General features: G+C 49.3%; 1 pseudogene across 1 annotated transcript; it reads right to left on the minus strand.

The window, feature by feature from the left end:
* Positions 1–7677: 7677 nt before the first annotated feature.
* On the minus strand, positions 7678–15507 carry LOC149370373 (MIF4G domain-containing protein A-like; annotated as a pseudogene). Its single transcript, XR_016291248.1, has 5 exons — positions 15124–15507; positions 12285–12426; positions 11284–11402; positions 10373–10646; positions 7678–8117 (listed from the first exon to the last, which is right to left on the minus strand). The product of XR_016291248.1 is annotated as an MIF4G domain-containing protein A-like (transcript).
* Positions 15508–15805: the final 298 nt, after the last annotated feature.

Genomic DNA, 15805 nt, shown 5'->3' on the forward strand with positions numbered 1-15805 from the left:
CTCTCCTAAAACCAACTGCACTCTATGCGCTATGCGACCAGATATAAATATTCAAAACGGTGCCCTTCATGTGGGCTCACGGGCGGTGAACTCCACTCCATGCTGGATGAACACGGCCGAACGCTTTCTCACCTTGCAGCGCCCTCTTGATGAGGCCCTGGCCGTGCGAGGGAGCACTCGCAGACTCCGGCTCGTCGCCCAAGGCGCATTTCAGCTGCCGAAGTGGAGGGAAGCTGTGCAACTCTTCCGCAGACCACGCCATCGAATAGAATACCTTGAAGAAGACAGCAGAGCACTACATTAAGAAACGACTGTCAGATCCGGTGCGTGCGGTATGTCATGCCTTTTTGTCATGTCATGCCCTCCACGTCTTTAAAAACCAGTGCTGTCAATAAACCAGCCCCGCTCCTTTTAACTGTAGGTTGAAGCCCTTTGCAGAGAAGAGTCACTGCTCAGACGTTTACTCCTCCTCTCCACACGCTCCGCATAACCTGTCCTTCTCGTGGCAGCTGACTGAATATGTTTTGGTCCGAAAAATTCCAGTCCTGGCCTCGTGGAAGAAAGCTCTTCCCTTCAATTGTCATACATATTAAGGCGGAAGCCCTAATTGCTTCATCGTTGTAAGCAGGAGTTGTCGACAGGCCAATCGTACTTTGACTAGTAAGCAGGCAACCAATTAAAGAGATCGTAAAGTGATGAATTAAGTGGGAATGAGTTTAGTTATTTCATAATTACACAATTAACCTAATTAAAACTTTCTAGTCAGACCAGATAAATAAATAAAACCGAGTAGGAAATTGGTCGAGTGCGGGAATCGAACCGCGGTCTCCGCAGTGCGAGACGAGAATGCTAACCACTCCGCAATGCCCGCTCGATGGTCCACAATGAACAAAGACGCGTCTAGTGAATACGTTGTCTTTGTTCACTCGCATCTTCCTCCTTTCGTCGTTACGGCGACGTTCAGATGTCCCCCAAGGTATGCGAGACGGATACATTTCCTTTCCTCAAAAACCAATTTACCGACGAGCAAGGCATAGAACCAAACGGGCGATGGCTTTCTATGGACTCCCTGGCAGCGTTGCAAGACGCCTTCGCGTTTCACTCTAGAGGCGAAGCTTAATATCTTAACAACACATCAGTGACACAAGCAGTAACATCGCGCTTAAGGCTTTCGCTTGACCGCCCTTTAGGTCAACAAAGTGCCACTCTGAATTTTTTTTACTTTCCACGCTGACGTAGGCACACGACGTGGTACAGGGGATTGTGCAAATATCCACATCGCTGCGAGGGTGTTTAAGGTAGTGAGTGTTTCTGGCATCCTCCTGAGCATACCCGTGCAAAACAAAACGCCCCCATAAATCTCACAAAAGCTGACTTAAAGACGCTTCCCCAAGACCAGCCTTCCATGGATTTCTAAACAATCACACAAACTTGTAATGATAAGCACAGGTAATCGGCCCGATATTGCAAATGAATATCTTTACTCTGGCCCTTTGTACGACCGACCTTCGGCATATATTGGGCCAATTACCTGTTCTGCCGGGGACTTTACCCTTTCTGTCATATTGCCCCCCCCCCCCCGCTGCTATTTTATATTAATTTCATCCTAAGCTATATTAACATCATAGCTTATAGGGGCCCAAAACACGAAGAGGCCCCATCTCCTAACAGCTCTTCCCCCCTTTCTGTTTGTGTGCGGACTTCGTCCTGCTCCGCTGGTCAGACGCTTTATCCCTGAAACCCAAACTTGTGCCTAGCATCCCGCAGCACACCGTCCGTGCCGTTTGATCATCAAGAACGCGGATACTGTTCTGCTAGCTTGGGTGATGTTTAATTACAGCTGCGCAGATTATTCCGTGTAATCCTCTCTAGAAAACACCCTGCCTAGAAAAAAAATTCAAATTCACGCTGTGCATCCCACCACACTTCACACCCCCCTCCACCTCACCGGGGCTTCCTCCTCAGAGCGAAAAAAAACTCTGCCTCTCCCATAACCAAGAGTAGAGTAAGCATGAAATGTTTACAGGCATAACACGAAGCGTACGCGGACACGACGAGGCGCAGGCCTGACAAGAATGTATATGCAGCGCGTTCGAACTCTCTAAAGTGCGTAGAGGCGAAAGCGTTTTCCACACCACTTTAAAATCTCTGCCTCTTCCGTAACCGAGAGTAGAGTAAGCATGAAATGCAGGACGATGCAGAAGCGTCACCACTGTATTACGTCACACATAATTGATGACGAAGTTGTGACAAATTACTGATTAGTGGCTAAATACTGATTAATAAATAAATACTAATTAACTGCTAATTAAAAACGCTTAAGCTTCGCCTTTAGGAGTGGAACGCGACAGCGTGTTGTAGCACTGCCAGGCGGCCCACGGAACGCCACCAGCCATTCGGTGCGATTTCTTGCCCTTCGAACGCGATGCCTATCGAGAAAAGGAAATTACGCAGTAATTCTCTCTTATCTCGGTGGACACCCGAACCGAACCGTACAGGAAGGGAGGAACGCTACCACCCGTTCGGCGCGAAGCTATCGCCGCTTTTATGCCGATCCTGTAGACGGGCTTAGAGAGTCTCGTTAAATCTCATTAAATCTCGTACGGTGCCCGGATTCTCTTATTTCAATGCCCGGATGAGTGGAATTCAGTGCCCGAAAGTTGGCTTTCGGTCTCGGCGTGACGTCACCACACTGCCGATAATGGGAGCTAAAAGCATTTCATGCTTAAAAACAAATGATCCCCTCCCAATGATGAACGCTTTGCCCAGAGAATTACAGGTCCTCTTGTCAGTACACTGGCTAGCAGACTGAGACCGAGCAGTTGCTCATTCTGGAGTACCGCGGTGGTAACTTCAGCATGTATGTGCTAACCTTAACACTTTCAAACGTACAGCGGCCCTTTACTCACCTAAGCCTAAACATCCCAATAATTACTGATCAAAGCCAGCCGCATGAAGGACAAAGGTACATACCTGGTTGTGCCGCTAGGTCTGGTCCTTTCTATCTTTCGAAGGGAGCGCTGGTCCTTGTGGGGTCCAGGCACGGGCACCACCTCTGCAGGAGTGTCGTGGCACTTCTCGGTTTCCGCACCGAGCGACGGTTTGATGATGATGATGATGATGATGTCCCCAGGCTATGCGCCACCTGGCAATACTAGGTGGCATTATTCCCCTTTGAGAAAGAAGCAACTCGATTGCTCACTTTATTCTATTTGTGCATTCATTAATCTTTGCCTTTAGGAGTGGAACGCGACACCGTGTTGTTACGCTGCCAGGGAGTCCACGGAACGTCACCAACCGCTCGGCGCGATGCGTTGGTGGTGGTGGAAAACGTTTATTATGCGAAGCATATTAACGTAGGTTTCGGGCCTTCGCGCGACGCCCGGCGGTGGCCACTATTGACCTTGAAGTGAGATCACATGATGTGACGTCACGTGATGACGTCACATCACGTGATGACGGATAAGACACTAGATAAAGGGAAGGAACACCACCTCCTAAAGCTACAGACCAACACTTACAACAACCCACGAAGACTACATGCCATAGACACGGAGTCATTTGACTTACAATGCAAATTCTGCGTGGAGAAGGCGGACCTGTACCATATGGAATGGGCCTGCCAACGAAATCAGGCGATCACTGTTAATAACCAGCCAACGCAGGAGGTGTGGGAGGCAGCTCTGTCCAGCTCGGACGAAAAGAGTCAAAAGCAACTCATCGAAAGAGCCCGGACAGCAGCCTATGCCAATGGGGTTCCGGACTGAGAGCTCCAACCACCGCTACAACCTCCTAAACCATTTCATTAAAACATTTTCACCACCAAAGCATGATAGGTGTTCATTGTTCCAAGAGGGCAGTTATTCGCTCCTCGTGTGCTTTCCAAGCTCCCGCTCGGTTGATTTCGTAGCTTAAAGCGCGACTAAGGTGTCCACTGCCCCAGGCGGCCAGTTATGCGCCCTTCCTTTGCCCTTCCCTTCATTGGCGTGAATGCTTTTCTATGCAGTGCACTTCTCTAAGGAGAACTGGATGATGATGATGATGATGAAAAGCCTTTATTTAATAAAAGAGGTGAGGCTCTCTTAAAGACCCTGCAATGGGTGGAGTCCCTATTCCGGGACCCCATCGGTCGAAGCCGCCAGCTTAGCCCTCTTGACCAAAGCCTTTTGCTGAGTTGCGCTGGCAAGCCCAAACCATGTGGTAGGTGTCACCCACCTCGCCACAGTGTTTGCACCTGCCAGTGAACGCGGGATCGAAGTGTTTTAATACTGCCGGCCACAGCATTGTATTAGTGAATATTCTAAGTAGAACGCGTTCGTTTGCTTTCCCCAGTCCCTTTGCAGGGGCTGGGTACACGCGGTGCCTATCCTTATAATAAGATGTTATGTCTTTGAACGAGAGTAAAGAGCCACCTTCAGGTTTCAGATGCTCAGGACCCAATGGGAACGCCCGGTGAGTGAGTGCTCGGGCCGCCGCGTCTGCAGCTTCGTTTCCTGCTAGGCCCTGATGGCCCGGAGTCGAAACTATGCAGCGGGGAGTCGGATCGGTGTCTCGGCTGCTGTTCCGAAGCGAGAAACCGACAACGTGCACAAGAGACGCCAGAACAGCGTGAAGAACGTCTTGCAAAGCGTCGTGCTAAGGATGCAGCTCGGCGACAACGTTCCACCTCGCGGAGTGGTTCCACGTCATCGATCGCCGATGAATCTCAACACCTGACTGCTCGGGAACGCCGCAATGCTACCAGGCGAACGCAACGCGCCGAAGAATCCCCAGAAGAACTCGTGCACCATTGCTAACGCAATTTATCCGGCTTAACCTGACCTAAACCACTGCCGATTTTTTTTCGATACTGATACTCTGATAATTTCATTTCTGCCAAGGGATACTTGATACAGATAGAGAAAATGTATTGAATTATAGTATCGAAGATGGGATACTTCAAATGATAGTCTGCAGCATGCACAATGAAGGGTACACAGAACAAGGAGGTAAAGATTTAGAAAGTATAGAAAGTGCGCTGCGCTTCAAGCTACTCAGAAAGCTTGCGTGCTAATTTTTCATATCGCAGCACGTGGTCGTAATTCAGAGAGAAGGGTGCGGTATTGCTTTATGTCCCTCGATATCTTACGTTCTTCAGTAGCCCAGCCCTGTTTCGTCCTTTCGAGCAGCACACACACTCAGTCAAATGCCCGAGGTGGTGGTGGTGGAAAACATTTATGAACAAGTATAATACAGGAGGTTATGCATGAGCTGACCCAGAGGGGGCCAGCCCTTACAAATACTAGGTGGAGGTCCCTAGTTCGGGACCCCAGTGGCATCGGCCGCCTCCCAGGCTCGCGCGACCAAGGCCCGTTGGACCTGCAGGTCAGAGCAGCGGAGCAGGGTCGCCTCCCAGTCCTCCCGGGTTGGGTTGGGGTGAGAGGGTATAGCAGGGTTGGAGGGACAGGCCCACACCATGTGGTAGATGTTCGAAGACTTCTCCGCACAGTGCGGACAGCTGCGAGAGAAAGAAGGGTCGAAGTGTTTCAGAGCTGCCGGGCACAGCAAAGTATTAGTATACAGGCTGAGCAGAAGCCGCTCCTCCGCTTTTGACAGAGCTTTACACGGGCGGGGATAAAGACCATGGCCAGACTGATAGAGTAAAACGATGTCTTTGAAGGTGTAAGCTGGAATAAATTCGAGTGCCTGATCGTCAGGGTCGGAGGGGAATGTCCGCTGAGAGATGCGCGGGCGCCGGCGTCAGCTGCCTCATTTCTCTCAAGGCCTATGTGAGCGGGAGCCCAAACGATACGCCGCTGCGCGGGGTCACCGGTGTAGACGCTGTTTTGAAGAATGCGGTAGGCTATATACGGTGTCCAGCCCTGCTCGACGTTCCGAAATGCCCCTCGCGGTCGGCAATAATTGTTTTTAAATTGGAATCAGATGCAGCCAATGCAATGGCGACCTCCTCCGCGTGTGTTATGTCACGGGCTCGGAAAGTAAGGCCGTTCACTGTTTTGGATTAGTGGGCGACTGCGGCTGTGTACCATTCCCCATGGTGGGGGCCTGAGGCATCCACGTAGAATACGCCGGGTTTCGATCCATAGTGGCGGGCCAGGGCTTCCGCCCGCGCCAGGCACCGGCCATTATGTGCCTCACGGTCCATGTTCGCGGGAAGAGGGCCCACGTACGCACTCTTCCATGATAGTGGTGTGTTGGATGCGTAGTCCGGCAAGGAGGCGGCGACCCGACGATGTCTTCGAGAGATGTGTGTATAGGTTAGTCAAGCAGCCGGACGAAAATTGCTCGAGATCTCAATAATGCATCATATTTGGTCGCAGCCCAACAGTTTCTCATGGAAAGGTATCCCTTGGAAAACGTTTTATTCACTCCCTTCGCCGTCCGTCTAGTCGTAAACCTGAGCAGGTCGTTGAATGCCCCAGCTGTATTTTTCACTGTAGCCATTTCTGTTTTTCTTCCCTGCAATTTGATAACGTGACCCATAATTCCTCTGTGGAGCCGCTTATAGATGCAGCTGTGTGCAAACACAGCTCGGCCCGCTAACTTGGTCTCCAGGGAAAGCGGGTCGTCATTATGTGAGGAAAGTTCAATTTTACAGTGTGTCATATCCTTAGACTCAAGTTTACTTAGTTAAGATCTGTCACCACCACCGCACGTTTGTTTCTTGACTCTTTTGTCACGTAGTTTTAGAGCGCAGCTCTTTGGCGTCCGTTCCTGGGTTTCGCGTCGGCGTCGGCCTCGTAACCAGCTCCGCCCCCCTTTCATCTCCCCAGCGCTATCGGCGTGAGCGGCATCAGTCAGTCGCTGCTATCTCTTCCCTCCTCCCTTTATCGTGTTGTCCGCTTGCTGCGCGCGCTTCTGCCCCCATCGTTTGCCGCTGGGTGTACACGCCGCCCCCCTCCCCCCTCTTCCTGCGAGTCTCCGGTTGTCAAAGCGCCGGCTCGAACTTAATTCCTTTCTTCGCTCCTCCTCCAATGCAACCCCTGTGCGGTGGCAATCAGAGAGCCAGATCGGTGGCGGCGGAACTGTATATGTGCACCGCCCGAGCCGAAATTGCGAATACGTGTGAAAAATTAAAAAAAATTCTGTGATAGCGCATACATGTGTTACTCGATTTCTTTGCCTCAATCTATCGAAAAGGTGAAACAGCTTATTTGCTGCGCTCAAATTTCGCATTAGGAAGTAACGTAATCGTCGGTAATTTTTTTTTTACTGAAATATTTTATTGCTTGATACGCTTTCGATACAATGCAATACGTAGATCCGGAACTGATGAAAATCAGTGGTCAAGTCCCAAAAAACCAACTGTACTTAAAAAACGCTCAAAGAAGGCAGGTGAAGGTAGAGTTGAAATCTAAACAATTCAGGATGTCATGCCCGAGAACAGAAAAATCCGGCACACAGCTTTTCTTCATTTTAGCACTATCGGGATGTTTCTATTAATCGCCCATACCAATTTCTTTTCAGCGCCGGATACAATCACCTTCACTTCACGATGGCGCTGGTATCGATGTTTTAAACCGCAGTGATCACAGCAAATGTGTCACTGCATGAACCAGCGGTAGATCTCGCACGAAAAGAACACCACTAGCGTTTGCTTGGCTCTGCATAGCTCTATTCAACACGAAGTGAAATGCGCCGCAGATGCTTCAACAAAAATGAAGACAACACAGCATCTTATATTCTATCGAAACGTTCATTCTTTTATTGACGACGAAATCACAATTGGCTCAAGACACTGCTAACACAACAGAAGAAAAAGATTTCCAGAGCTGTCATGTTATTTTTACTTTAAAATAGAAGCGCAGCTAGAAATAACACGTCATCATTGACTGCTGATTGCTGCCGAATTAAACAGGCTTGCAAGCGAATCAACAATTTTTCCATATAAGCTTCATCTTAAATTGACGTGTTCTCGTAGTACTCCTCCTTTCCGAGGACTACCATCCGAAAGCGCGCAGCTCGATCAGTTCCAGCAAATGCTTGCGCGCGATGGCCGACAGGCCGGGCTGAAGGAACGCCTCCGGCATCTGCTGCACCAAGGTCTGCATCAGGTGGGGAGCGTTATGCTCGATGATCTTGCCGGTGCTCCTCAGAACCGACCGCGAACACGCAATCTGTGAGAAGAAAAAAACAGCACTGGTTAGTGGTAAGCACGGGAGGGCAACATTGAGGACAATATCGCATGACTCTTAGTGCCCTCACTGCTAAGACCAGCTTAGCAGAGCGGAATCACTAAGGTTAGCAACAAAAGTCTGCAATTACAGCACAATATAGCACAAAATATAACAGGGGCTTGTGGTGTTTTGCAGAAAGCGGCCAGCAAAGTTTTGAATTTATACCCACAGGAGAACCTCGTCGCTGAGTTCCTTATAGATGAACAATAGTAATGACCTATAAACGTACTGTTTATCTTGTCGTTGATACTTTACTAGATTATACAATTTCCCGAGTAGGTTAATATGAGCTTACTGAGAGCACGATTTTCCCATCAGAAGATGTGAGCGAGCCGCGTTGCGTTCACCAATGCACCATTCATTATGGCGCTGAGGGCACCATCTTGAATCAAATATATACATTCGGCTTGATTAGCTTCCACAATAATGATTAAAGTTGCCTACTTCTGCAGAGCATCCGAGGTTTACAGTAAGGATCCAAGAGCGAAAGGTGCATTTCTGGTGCCGGCTTCTTCAAGAGTAGGCACTTGAATGTGATACGAGCCCTAACGTATTAAGGAATTCGCTGGTGTGCTATTTAGGGCATTACTTCTTCAACGTAGCCTCACGTGCGGTACATAGGACGCAGTGGCGTTGCTTGCTTTTCTCGGTTACTTCTGCTCTGTATGCCATTCGTGCGCTTTGTTTGGAAGAACTCTCTGAGGAGTACGGACCGGACTGCGTTCTGAGGGCTCGCAGTGCCGCCAAAAATCACTGCTGACCGTCATGTTAGTTTCCGTGCACCTATTTCCGCGAGTGGACCAAATTATTTTATGCGATCCCTGCAATTTCCTCGAGAGCAATGGGCTCCTCACAATTCATATGCGTCACATTTTTATACATCTTTAAGACTCGTTTGATTCCTACGCAGCGCAGTGATAATTTCGAACTGCTTGGTTTCACGTATCCTGCTTGAGGACACAGGTGGTTAATAATGGCTCTGAGAAGCCGAAGAAAAAAATTCAGGAGAACTTTGACTGTCTAAAGAGCGTAGAGGCGAAAGCGTTTTCAGCAACAGTTTGCTTATGGGACACTTCTGACGTCACCACAGGATGACGTCACAGATAATTGGTTGGTTTATTGGCGTTTGACGTCACAAAGCAACTCAGGCTATGAGAGACGCCGTAGTGAAGGGCTCTGGAAATTTCCTCCTTCTGGGGTTCTTTAACGTGCACTGACATCGCACAGCACACGGGCTTCTAGAATTTCGCCTTCATCGAAATTCAGCCGCCGCGGCCGGGATCGAACTCGCGTCTTTCGGGTCAGCAGCCGAGTGCCGTAACCACTGAGCCACCGCGGTAGGGCTGATGGCGAAGTAATGACAAATTACTAAATAGTGACTAATTACTGATTAATGACTAAATGCTAATTAACTGCTAATTAATGACGCTTAACCTTCGCCTTTAGGAGTAGAACGCGACAGCGTGTTGTAGCGCTGCCAGGCAGTCCACGGAACGCCACCACCCATTCGGCGCGATGCCTTGCCTTTTGAACGCGACGCTTTCTTGAGGAAAGGAAATTACGCAGTAATTCTGTCATCTCGGTGGACACCCGAACAGCACAGTAAAGGAAGGCAGGAACGCCACAACCCTTTCGGCGCGATGCCTTTGCCTTTGAACGCAACGCTTTTTGAGGAAAGTAAATGGCGCCGTAATTCTCTAGGGCCATTTCTTTAACCTACACCAGCTACACCAGTGTAGCAAATGTCCAATACCTCCAATGAAGCACCGCTACACTGGTGTAGCTGGTGTAGATTAAAGAAATGACCCTTCTGTCATCTCGATGGACACCCGAACCGCACAGTAAAGGGAGGAACGCCACTACCCATTCGCGCTATGCCTTGCCCTTTGAACGCAACTCTTCTTGTGGAAAGGAAACTTTGTCATCTCGGTGGACACCCGAACCGCACTGTACCATACAGGAAGGGAGGAAGTGGGAATGAAAGAAGAAACAGAAAGAGGGGCCTTAATGAAGAAACTGAAAATTGCATTTGAGGAAAGAGAAGTAGCAGTAACTGTCCTGCATATCTCGGTGGACACCCGTCCAAACGCGGACACATCTTCCGACACGGACGAACACACGGCTGCTGACACGGATTGCTAAGGACAGCATGAAGCATTAAAGTCTTTCGACTTACTACACAATTAGAGCTTTACGTCTTGTGCGTTGTCCAGCGAAGGGGACTGCAGAATGTCGTGGCAGCAGTCGCACAGCAGCTGGGCCAGGAACAGCGTGCTGCTCGCCATGTCTCCTTCTCCGCTGCGACGCTGCAGGCCCAGCAGGAGCTTCGAAAAAGAAGGACACGAAAGCCGTCCAGCTGCGCGGCACCCGCTCGGGCCTGTTCAGCGGCCGAAGCAGCTGGTGCCGCTTGTCGAACCAATCGGCGCAGGTGCCCAGAAGCATGTCCGGAAACTTCTCGCCGCTTTCCTTCTGAGGGTGCCAGAATGGTGCGCAAAAAGGAAATTAGCTTCATTGCTTGAGTTCGAGCAGAACACATATGTATTAATTACACTGCCAACACAGTCCTGCTTTCGTTATAGTACATTTAATATGCTTAAAATTGCACATAACTAACAAAGATAAAGGCACGGACCCCGAAACCCAGTTTCAAGCGGCGCATATTGAAATTAACTGATGCCATGAATAGAATTGATGAAAAATCTCGCTCACGAGTTTTAGGTTTATTACGGACAGCAGCGAGCAGAAGAAACGCCACAACTACGGAGCCCGAGAGGTTTCCTGATCATGTTTACTGGTGGTCGATAAAGTGTGCTTTTGTTTGGTGCAGTTGCTTATAGATTAAGCCCACTCTAAATAATAAGCAACACAGAAGTAACGAGAGCAAAGCAGTAGTCAAAATATGAATTCTGCTACGGACGGCAAGGACACCAAGTACAACCGTCATAGGTAAAGACAATCATACAGGTACCTCGTAATCTTACGCATTCTCAGCATCATTATACCTTACTATGTGCTGCTGTAAGGATAGCGCAAGAAAATCGCCCAGAATACGGACTGCATCGGTCACACGGCGCGAACAATGAACCGGAGGGAAAATCCGGCTTACCGCGATTAGGAAGGTGCAGAGTTGAAAAGCTGGCTTGTCATCCTGAGTGCCCTGTGTGGCTCTTTGACATAGAGCCTCAACCAGCTCCGTCAACTTCTGGGTGGTAAGGGCGTTCAGATCTGCGTGCAAATAGATGTGTATAAGAACTTCTTGTTGGGCAAGTTGGTGCATTGCTTGAAGGAACCTAGTTGCGCTATAAAAAAGACAAACACAGGAAAACGCCAAGAGACAGACAGAGCGCAATTTTAGACACAGGCGTTGACTTGTAAAGGTGAAGGAGGAACATTCATAAAAGGGCCCACGGTGCTCATCAGGTAGTTTAGAAGAACTTCTTGTTGGGCAAGTTGGTGCATTGCTTGAAGGAACCTAGTTGCGCTATAAAAAAGACAAACACAGGAAAAAGCCAAGAGACAGACAGAGCGCAACCTAGTTGCGCTCTGTCTGTCTCTTGGCTTTTTCCTGTGTTTGCCTTTTTTATAGCGCAACTAGGTTCCTTCAAGAAATAGATGTGTAAGGAACCAAGCGGAATAAACCCGCAACACTCGTTTGTCCACTCGCTCTCGTCGCCATAAGCTGCTCTCGCACCGAAATCACAAGCGCTGTAGCAGCCGCGCTTTAGGCCCGGTCGCTAAGACATGGCATGCATTAAACACAACCAAGGCATCTCCCTCTGGTCTTCTAATACGGCAGTTATAGCCGTCCATGCAAGCAAATATCGTTATCTACGATCCCCACGTGTATTTGCCAAGCTCCATGGAATTCCTCCCTTCCCTAGCAACCGGCCTCCAACTCTATGAGATAAGTTGTTTTCAGATAGGATTATAGTGCGTTGGACCTAAGTAAACTAGGCGGTAGCGTTTGCTACTCGCTGCACTCTTCTAAAACCAACTTTCTAACGCTATGCGACCAGATATAAATATTCAAAACGGTGCCCTTCATGTGGGCTCACGGGCGGTGAACTCCACTCTATGCTGGATGAACACGGCCGAACGCTTTCTCACCTTGCAGCGCCCTCTTGATGAGGCCCTGGCCGTGCGAGGGAGCACTCGCAGACTCCGGCTCGTCGCCCAAGGCGCATTTCAGCTGCCGAAGTGGAGGGAAGCTGCGCAAGTCTTTCGCAGACCACGCCATCGAATAGAATACCTTGAAGAAGACAGCAGAGCACTACATTAAGAAACGACTGACAGATCCGGTGCGTGCGGTATGTCAGGCCGTTTTGTCATGTCATGCCCTCCACGTCGTTAAAAACCAGTGCTGTCAATAAACCAGCCCCGCTCCTTTTAACTGTAGGTTGAAGCCCTTTGCAGAGAAGAGTCACTGCTCAGACATTTACTCCTCCTCTCCACACGCTCCGCATAACGTGTCCTTCTCGTGGCGGCTGACTCAATATGTTTTGGTCCGAAAAATTCCAGTCCGGGCATCGTGGAAGAAAGCTCTTCCCTTCAATTGTCATACATATTAAAGCGGAAGCCCTAATTGCTTCATCGTTGTAAGCAGGAGTTGTCGACAGGCCAATCGTACTTTGACTAGTAAGCAGGCAACCAATTAAAGGGATCGTAAAGTGATTCTTCAATTAAGTGGGAATGAGTTTAGTTATTTCATAATTACCCAATTAACCTAATTAAAACTTTCTAGTCAGACCAGATAAATAAATAAAACCGAGTAGGAAATTGATCGAGTGCGGGAATCGAACCGCGGTCTCCGCAGTGCGAGACGAGAATGCTAACCACTCCGCAATGCCCGCTCGATGGTCCACAATGAACAAAGACGCGTCTAGTGAATACGTTGTCTTTGTTCACTCGCATCTTCCTCCTTTCCTCATTACGGCGACGTTCAGGTGTCCCCCGAGGTATGCGAGACGGATACATTTCCTTTCCTCAAAAACCAATTTACCGACGAGCAAGGCATAGAACCAACAGGGCGATGGCTTTCTATGGACTCCTGGCAGCGTTGCAAGACGCCTTCGCGTTTCACTCTAGAGGCGAAGCTTAATATCTTAACAACACATAAGTGACACAAGCAGTAACATCGCGCTTAAGGCTTTCGCTTGACCGCCCTTTAGGTCAACAAAGTGCCACTCTGAATTTTTTTTACTTTCCATGCTGACGTAGGCACACGACGTGGTACTGGGGATTGTGCAAATATCCACATCGCTGCGAGGGTGTTTAAGGTAGTGAGTGTTTCTGCCATCCTCCTGAGCATACCCGTGCAAAACAAAACGCCCCCATAATCCTCACAAAAGCTGACTTAAAGACGCTTCCCCAAGACCAGCCTTCCATGGATTTCTAAACAATCACACAAACTTGTAATGATAAGCACAGGTAATCGGCCCGATATTGCAAATGAATATCTTTACTCTAGCCCTTTGTACGACCGACCTTCGGCATATATGGGTCAATTACCTGTTCTGCTGGGGACTTTACCCTTTCTGTCATACTGCCCCCCCCCCGCTGCTATTTTATAATGATTTCATCCTAAGCTATATTAACGTCATAGCTTAAAGGGGCCCAAAACACGAAGAGGCCCCCTCTCCTAACAGCTCTTCCCCCCTTTCTGTTTGTGTGCGGACTTCGTCCTGCTCCGCTGGTCAGACGCTTTATCCCTGAAACCCAAACTTGTGCCTAGCATCCCGCAGCACACCGTCCGTGCCGCTTGATCATCAAGAACGCGGATACTGTTCTGCTAGCTTGGGTGATGTTTAATTACAGCTGCGCAGATTATTCCGTGTAATCCTCTCTAGAAAACACCCTGCCTAGAAAAAAAAATTCAAATTCACGCTGTGCATCCCACCACACTTCACACCCCCCTCCACCTCACCGGGGCTTCCTCCTCAGAGCGAAAAAAAACTCTGCCTCTCCCATAACCAAGCGTAGAGTAAGCATGAAAAGTTTACAGGCATAACACGAAGCGTACGCGGACACGACGAGGCGCAGGCCTGACAAGAATGTATATGCAGCGCGTTCGAACTCTAAAGTGCGTAGAGGCGAAAGCGTTTTCCACACCACTTTAAAATCTCTGCCTCTTCCGTAACCGAGAGTATAGTAAGCATGAAATGCAGGACGATGCAGAAGCGTCACCAATGGATTACATCACACATAATTGATGAAGAAGTTGTGACAAATTACTAATTAGTGGCTAAATACTGATTAATAACTAAATACTAATTAACTGCTAATTAAAAATGCTTCAGCTTCGTCTTTAGGAGTGGAACGCGACAGCGTGTTGTAGCGCTGCCAGGCGGCCCACGGAACGCCACCAGCCATTTGGTGCGATTTCTTGGCCTTCGAACGCGACGGCTATCGAGAAAAGGAAATTACGCAGTAATTCTCTCTTATCTCGGTGGACACCCGAACCGAACCGTACAGGAAGGGAGGAACGCTACCACCCGTTCGGCGCGAAGCTATCGCCGCTTTTATGCCGATCCTGTAGAAGGGCTTAGAGAGTCTCGTTAAATCTCATTAAATCTCGTACGTTGCCCGCATTCTCTTATTTCAATGCCCGGATGAGTGGAATTCAGTGCCCGAAAGTTGGCTCTCGGTCTCGGCGTGACGTCACCACACTGCCGATAATGGGAGCTAAGAGCATTACATGCTTAAAAACAAATGATCCCCTCCCAATGATGAACGCTTTGCCCAGAGAAATACAGGTCCTCTTGTCAGTACACTGGCTAGCAGACTGAGACCGACCAGTTGGTCATTCTGGAGTACCGCGGTGGTAACTTCAGCATGTATGTGCTAACCTTAACACTTTCAAACGTACAGCGGCTCTTTATTCACCTAAGCCTAAACATCCCAATAATTACTGATCAAAGCCAGCCGCATAAAGGACAAAGGTACATACCTGGTTGTGCCGCTAGGTCTGGTCCTTTCTATCTTTCGCAGGGAGCGCTGGTCCTTGTGGGGTCCAGGCACGGGCACCACCTCTGCAGGAGTGTCGTGGCACTTCTCGGTTTCCGCACCGAGCGACGGTTTAATGATGATGATGATGATGTCCCCAGGCTATGCGCCACCTGGCAATACCAGGTGGCATTATTCCCCTTTGTGAAAGAAGCAACTCGATTGCTCACTTTATTCTGTTTGTCCATTCATTAATCTTTGCCTTTAGGAGTGGAACGCGACACCGTGTTGTTACGCTGCCAGGGAGTCCACGGAACGTCACCACCCGTTCGGCGCGATGCGTTGGTGGTGGTGGAAAACGTTTATTATGCGAAGCATATTAACGTAGGTTTCGGGCCTTCGCGCGACGCCCGGCGGTGGCCACCATTGACCTTGAAGTGAGATCACATGATGTGACGTCACGTGATGACGTCACACCGGCTGCAGAAGGGGCCTCATATCGCGCCGTCGGACGTCGCCCGGCGGAGGCCTCCACGCTTCGGTATAGCTTCGGTTCGCGCCGTCGCGCGCGACGCGGCGGCGGCGCCACCATCGCTGCAACACGTGATATGTGACGTCACGCCAGGGATGAAGCGGCGCGAAAAGCTCAAACGAGCAAAAGAATAAAAGAAAGCCATAGCGGAAGC

This window comes from Amblyomma mixtum, chromosome 1 (assembly GCF_055824585.1).
Source record: "Amblyomma mixtum isolate Tamu chromosome 1, ASM5582458v1, whole genome shotgun sequence".
In the NCBI taxonomy this organism is placed as follows: domain Eukaryota; kingdom Metazoa; phylum Arthropoda; class Arachnida; order Ixodida; family Ixodidae; genus Amblyomma; species Amblyomma mixtum.